The sequence below is a fragment of the Diabrotica virgifera genome, chromosome 3, assembly GCF_917563875.1.
Source record: "Diabrotica virgifera virgifera chromosome 3, PGI_DIABVI_V3a".
In the NCBI taxonomy this organism is placed as follows: domain Eukaryota; kingdom Metazoa; phylum Arthropoda; class Insecta; order Coleoptera; family Chrysomelidae; genus Diabrotica; species Diabrotica virgifera.
This window is the reverse complement of record NC_065445.1, coordinates 122,844,560-122,851,887: the sequence shown is the minus strand read 5'-3', so window position 1 is coordinate 122,851,887 and position 7,328 is coordinate 122,844,560. Positions and strand designations below refer to the sequence as shown.

Genomic DNA, 7,328 nt, shown 5'->3' with positions numbered 1-7,328 from the left:
AACGTTATGCCGTTTGGACTCGGTAATGCTCCTGCGACATTTGAGAGGCTTATGGAAAATGTGTTGAGAGGGTTATCTTGGAAAACGTGCCTGGTGTATTTAGATGTCATAATCGTTTTGGGGGAGACGTTTGAAGACCACCTGAAGAATTTAGAAAACGTTTTTAATCGACTTAAAGCTGCCCAGTTAATGTTAAACCCCAAGAAATGCCAGCTACTTCAAAGTAAAGTCAATTATTTAGGTCATATAGTCAGCAAAGAAGGAGTGGCCGTGGATAAAGGAAAAATCGATTTTATTAAGGAATGGCCTGAACCAACTGATAAACATCAAGTGAGAAGTTTTCTGGGACTATGTACTTACTACTGGCGGTTCATTAAGAAGTTTGCAGATATCGCTAAGCCATTAACGCAACTTACAGAGGAAGCAAGGGGTTTTGCTGGGATGGAGACTACCAAACAACCTTTGAAACTTTGAAGAGGCATTTAATTACAGCGCCAATACTAGGGTATCCACTGCCAGAAGGAGAGTTCATCTTAGATACGGATGCAAGTAATGTGGGAATTGGAGGAGGGCTGTCTTTGATTCAAGGAGGGCAGGAACGAGTTCTGGGATATTTTAGTAAAGTGCTTTCAAAACCTTCTAGCAGTAGTAAAATCAGTGGAACACTTCTATCAATACCTCTATGGAAGGAAGTTTCTAATCCGAACCGACCATGCCGCCCTTAAATGGTTGATGCAGTTTAAGAATCCAGGGGGTCAGATAGCCAGATGGATTGAACGACTTCAAGAATACGATTTAAAGATCGAACATCGGACCGGAGTTAGCCATAGGAACGCTGATTCTTTATCTAGAAGGCCGTGCCCAGCAGTGTGTTCCCATTGCAACAAAACAGAGTCAAAGGAAGCAGCAGTACTAAATAAGAACAACAGTGGTCAACGACGAGTGGACGCCTACCGAGATCAAGGTAGAACAAGAGAAATATCCAGTTTTACAGAAGATTCGAAAATGGAAAGAAGAAAATCGTCGACCATCTTGGCAAGAAATATCTACCCTGTGATCTAGAGTTTGGATGTCGACCTGGAGAAGATGTGGCTGGTGAGGATTATGTGAATTGCGAAGAAGAATGGACGATATATATGAGTTGGTCCGTTCTCATCTTCAGATCGCTAGCGACCGAATGAAGAAACGGTACGATACCCAAGCCGAGAAGGGCTGTTTCACGGAGAACGACAAAGTCTGGCATAGTAATACTGATTTGGATATATTCGTAAATAAACTTTGAGAGCTAACTTTTAAAAATCTAGGAATAACATGGAATTTAAAAAAACATCACTAAAAATCTAGGAATAACATGGAATTAAAAAAAAAAACATCATCACTAAAAAGGGAGGTCATGAGTTGCAATTGCGATGTCGGTATGAGAGGGGGTCAACTGCAAACGACGCTCTACGACGGAAGGGGGGGAGAGTATTAAAAACTCCAAAATTTTTACGACGTAGTTTATGGATGTCTGCCAAGCCATGACTGAATTGTCTAAAACTGACAATTTACGATTACTGATTATCAATCTGTAATCAAAGTTGGCTACAATTTGTGTTATTAACTTTTATTGCTATCTATTACTATAACGGATCTACGGAGCTTTACCCCACTAATCAATCACCCTGTATGGATAAATCGATTTTTTTTATTTCAAACTATTTTAAAAATGTGACTAATGCAGTGATATTTTAAAGTACGTTAATAAATCGATATCTACAAATTGATGGTGGGTCAGTGGCATTAGACTGCAGATCGAGAGTTCCCTAGTTCGAACACTGCTGTTGCTTATCTTTTTTTAACTTTTTTAATAAATAATTAAAAGTTGATATACTTAAAATTCATATTTTATAAGTTAATTATTATATATACCATTTTAAACAACCGTGGTATTATAAAAAGTACTTTTTTATACTAGTGTAATTTTTGGAATTATAATTTTAACGTTAATACACCTACTAAAAATTCATATTTTATTCTTTCGAAACATGCTGTGTCCTGTAATAACCAAACCGTGTTATTATAAAAAGTACTTTTTTTATTATAGTGTCATTTTTGGAATTTTAAGCATTTTATATCGTCAAATTATTTTATATTCTCTCCTATAAATAATAAAAACGTTTTATTATAAAAAAGTTATTTTTTAGAAAAGTGTAATTATTTAGGTTTATCATCGGGTATTGGCTCCCCTATATATGTGGAGGATTTCAATATGCCTAGGCATACTTGCAATAAGTTGCTGAATCTGTTCTTGCGGTATAGATTCCCATTCTTCATTCTTCGCTCTTTTCAACTCTTGAATCGTTTCTGGCAATGGTTTCCTTTTTTAAATCTTTTTCCCTAAAATGTCCCATAAATTTTCTAATGGAATCCTGTCAGGAACGGGACTACAATCGGGCCAATCCAAAACGGGAATTCCGACAGTATTTAGGTAGTCCATGAACATTCGCGCAGTATGTGGACTCGCATTATCCTGCATAAATAAGAAATTATCCCTAACTAAAGGGCAGTAGGGGACAACATTGTTCTCTACTAGACAGTGTCGTATGTACAGTTGAGTCCACGAGTCTTTACACGTGCGTCATTAATACCTGGCGAGATAAAACACATACTTTTTATTTAGCATCATTCTCTTCCACGTATGAAATTAATGACAAACCAGCTGCCGTCTGTTATTAAGTAAAAACACATGTTATTTTTATGAACGATTTAGACTCAGTGCATTGAAAAGAGATAGGTACAAAGAAAGACGATTAGGGATGTCTTCACATATTTTAAGTACAATTTCTGACGTTTTGGTTTGTTTACTTTTGTGGCTGTCAGTTTGTTGAATTTTTTGCTGTTATTTTGTCGAATTTTTGCATTTTGAAGTTTTTTATAGTATACAAACAGTTGTTTTCACAACTAATTTTATATTGGAGTTAGAAATTTTCTGATAAGTTTATGTAATTTTACGATAAATTTTGGCAACGTACAAAGCTAACCTCATTGTTGACACAGTTGAATGCTTGTGTTTAAGGTTCCGCCAAAGTGAATAAAATAACAAAAAGAAAATATGTTATTGAATTTTATTATAAGTTGTTTATTTATTTATTATATCAATGATAATAAAATAATTTATTAAGCTACTTCAAATGTAGCTGTAATTATGCACCAAAATTTTAAAGCAAAACTTAAATTTGAGATTCTATTTATTTGATGACGTCAAATTTTACTATGTAACCCGTGATCGGAATAATATCCACTTGCCGCTGCGTTTAGTAAATTTCCGACTTATTTCGTATGCTTTAAATGATGACGCACGGGTAAAGACTCGCGGACTCAACTGTATCTAAGTATCTGCTGTTAGAGTTGCATGTTCGATGAAAATTAATTCGGTGTATCGCATCCGTTGAAAGAAATACCCGCCCACACCATAACACCTCCGCCACCAAACAATGTTCTGAGTGAAATACAACAAAGTACAAATCAAGGTACACAACCTGGTCTCCTCCATACACGTTCGCGCCCGTCTGGAGATCGTAACAAAAAAAAAACGGGATTCGTCAGAAAACATTTCGCTAAATACAGTAGAACCCCGTAAATCCGAACCCCGCGAATCCGAACTTTCGGCAAATCCGAACCAACGGAAAGTGAAAAAAATTTTAAAATTCAAGTCAAAAACTTAAAAACATGTTTATTATACATAGTGTGACCAACTCCAATTTAGTCGAATTCGGGACAAGACTGAAAAAACTACCAAAAATCCGGAACTTTTCAATGAAAATCGGGCCATTTTTTTTTAATTTAAATTTTAATATCATCATTTTATTGATTATTTAACATTTTTATGTTGACAAAAATTTTTTTGATGGAATGGGTTGTAATGATAATTACATTTTGATAGTTTTTGACGTTTCGACTTCCAATCCGGAAATCGTTCTCAAAAAACGAAAAATTAGAAAATTAACTAATGTTGGATTTTCATGTAAATTCAACCTTGGGTTAAAATATAATTATAATTATTTGATATTCATGTTTTTAAATCGTCTTTTCAGAAGAAGATAATTAAAATACAGAAACCGGAAAAGTCCAGAGTTTAGTTTTCGTAGAACTATAATATACGACGATATAAAATGCATGCGTTTTGGATGTGGTATTAGTATAACAGTCTAGAGATTGTCGACCTTTTTTCGTCCCACCAATTCAATTTGATGTGAATTCTTAGAAGAATGATGTATTAAAAATTTCAAAATGGAATTTTACCGAAACGTTGAAAATTCGGATGGCCCGGAAGCCTTGTCCGGGACGCCGGGACACGACTTCGTAATTCGGGCCATGTCCCGGATTTTTCGGGCTAGTTGGTCACACTAATTATACAGAGTAAAGCCAGAAAATTGGACAATGTAGGATTACTAGGACTTTGACATTTAAAATTTCTTAAAAATAAATATTATACTTTAATATATGTATAGGTTTATAAAGTGTTTATAAAGGTTAAACACAAATTTACTTTGATTCTCTCGTAGTCAACTTGAGTCCAAAAATATTGTCCACACTCTTGCGAGAACGTTTGGCTACTCAAAATCACAATGAAAGCTTTGAACTACTAGTTAAGGCTAACTTTCGGATAATCCGAACTTTTCGGAATCCGAACAGGCTGTCCCCCCAATTAGTTCGGATTTGCGGGGTTCTACTGTAGTTCAATTTCTATGAAAATCCGTAGATCTCATCCTGTTAGCTCGATGAACTGCTCTTAATTTAGGATATGCTACTAGCTTATGAGAACGCCGGGGCGTAACAGAGGCCCCCGCAACATGAAGCTTGCGGGGGGGGGGGGGGCAATATGTCAGGAGCCCCATCTTGTCGTCTATGTAAAAATGTGTTTTTGTTATATTATTTTGCGCATACATACGCAACGTTTTTAAGCAATGCAGTATTGAAAATATAGTTGCCCATCAGATAGATACAATGTATCGTATGTATGTGTATTGTATGTATTAATAAAACTGTAGATATATTCGCTGATAGTACATATAGTCGAGGGAATGAAGCTGAAAAAATGGCAAAACCTCGCAATTTTTTCGTCCAGCATCGATTTGTACAAAAATTTGGAATTGGGCTCATTACACCCTCTAGTTCATTTTCTATATTGAGCCGTTGTACGCTTTTGGTTTTGTAAGGGTGAAAACTACCCCTGACTGTAAAAAATTATAAAATAACATTTTAATTAATATTGTCAACATTTGGTTCTTATTAGTTACATAATGAATGTTTTATGCTTTAAGATATACTATCATAATATTTCAACCCTTAAAACCACTCTTGTTGGAGCTATATATAAAAAATTTACTTATTCTAAAAGAATAATTTCGGCTTGCATCGATTTACATAAAAATTTGGGATTAGGATCATCTCACCCTGTACTTCATATTCTATATATCATGCTTAAGGGCGTTGAATTTTTTTAGGGGTGTAAACTACCCCTTATTGTCAAAAATTATATAAATACATTGTAAACTTTAATATGGGTAAAATTTGGTTTTGATTGGTTAAATAATGATTGTTTTATACTTTAGGATATAATATCATAATAATTGAACCCTTAAAAAACACCCTTAATAACATTACAGTTTTTATAAGTAGATATTTTAATAGGTCGATACAGAAAAAAAAGTAGAATTAAAGAATTACAAAAACATTTATTTACACAAAAATACTAATTTACAAATATGTACAAATACAAATACAAATAGTTTTTTAGTCATCTTCCAGTATACGAACCGGTTCTGTGGTATTATACATTGAAAATTATCCATAAGCGGACTATCCGAATTTTTCGAAAAAAAATTTGTTTTATAAACATAGCTCCTTCATTTTTGACGGTGAAAAGTTTTTTCAAAAATGACTTTGTAGGATTTTTGAAGAGTTATAAGACTGTGTAAACTAAGTTCTGCAAGATCCCTCAGTTTTTAATTAGGGTGGGTTTAAAGGGCTTGAATAAGGGGGTGTTTGCTCGTAAATAGAGGTTTTAAACAGCTATATCTCGCTAACTGTTCACTGTAATGAAAAATCTATGCGCAAAGAAATTTTAGTTATTAAAGAAGCTACAATTTAGTAATCCATCATTTTTTTCGTATCTCCAGTATTTTCGGAGATATTTTGAAGTAAAAGGTGAAAAATGGGAAATGGTGAAAAATTAATTTTTATTTAAACTCCAATTTTTCTAAAATTAGGCCTTTTAAATAGGTCAAACTTCTTGGGTGTATTGATAATACAAATATAAAAAGGAACTATAGAAAGGTGAAGACCAATTTTTAATCAGGAGGGTAGTTAGGGGGTTGTTTGCACTGATTTTTTCATAGAAAAAAACAGGTACCGACCTTTTTTTGATCATAAGTCGCTTAGTTTTCAGACTAGAAACTTTTTATTATTTTATTATTTTTTTTTTTTGAAAGGCCTAACTCGATACTTGAAAAAAGATTATGTAAGTTTTCCTCGAAAAATGCAAAGTTTTTCCGTTATTTTACTTTGAATATTTAAAATTATGCATTTGACGAAAAAAGTTAACTTTTAACATGCCGTATCTCGGTTTGTATTGGTCTTAGCGATATTACAGAAAAATAATTTGGTTTGTGTTACTAAAATATACAATTTTGGTATCTACAGTTTTTTTGATTAAATGCATATTTTTCAAGGTATTCGCAAAAAACCCTCTAAAAAAGTAGATTTTTCCATCGAAAAACTGTTACTTTCAAGCGCGAATAACTCGAAAAATATTAGTTTTACGAAGAAAATGTAAAAAACATTTTTTTCTTATAATTACTTTTTACATCGATTTGCATAGTTAAAATGTAATAAAAAATTCCCGCCCCCGAGATGGGGTGGCAACCACCCCCAAGGTTTTAGTGTACAGCGGCTTGATATAGAAAATGATCCTTGGACTATTCCCTACCTTCTGTCAAAATTTCAAGTAAATCCATGCTGGACGAATAAATTGCGAGCCAAAATGCTTCATTTCCTCGACTAATAGTACTGCACGAAGAAAGTTGTTCATCTCATACAATAATACATACTATGTAATAATGTAGTCGTTTATTAATTTTCTTTCTATTATTCTAAGTATTTTATTCTATACCAATAAAGATGAAAAATGTAAGTTGTCATAAACAGTGCATGAATATACCTACTATTAATTAGCCCAGTAAATGATCTTTTTGGAGTGTAATTATAATTATTAGCGTCACGACGTATTTGCTTGGCAATTTGGAATTAGATTTTACTTATCCTCCACTTCAAAATTGGAGTTG

General features: G+C 33.5%; 1 protein-coding gene across 4 annotated transcripts in view; it reads right to left on the bottom strand.

The window, feature by feature from the left end:
- Nucleotides 1-5,700: 5,700 nt before the first annotated feature.
- The window catches only part of LOC126882069 (uncharacterized), a 550,590-nt gene continuing 548,962 nt past the window's right edge, over nucleotides 5,701-7,328 (bottom strand). For all 4 annotated transcript variants that reach the window (XM_050646892.1, XM_050646894.1, XM_050646895.1 and 1 more), the window contains one exon: nucleotides 5,701-6,973. The gene's annotated coding sequence lies outside the window, so the exon portion shown is untranslated. The remainder of the gene's footprint in view (nucleotides 6,974-7,328) is intronic.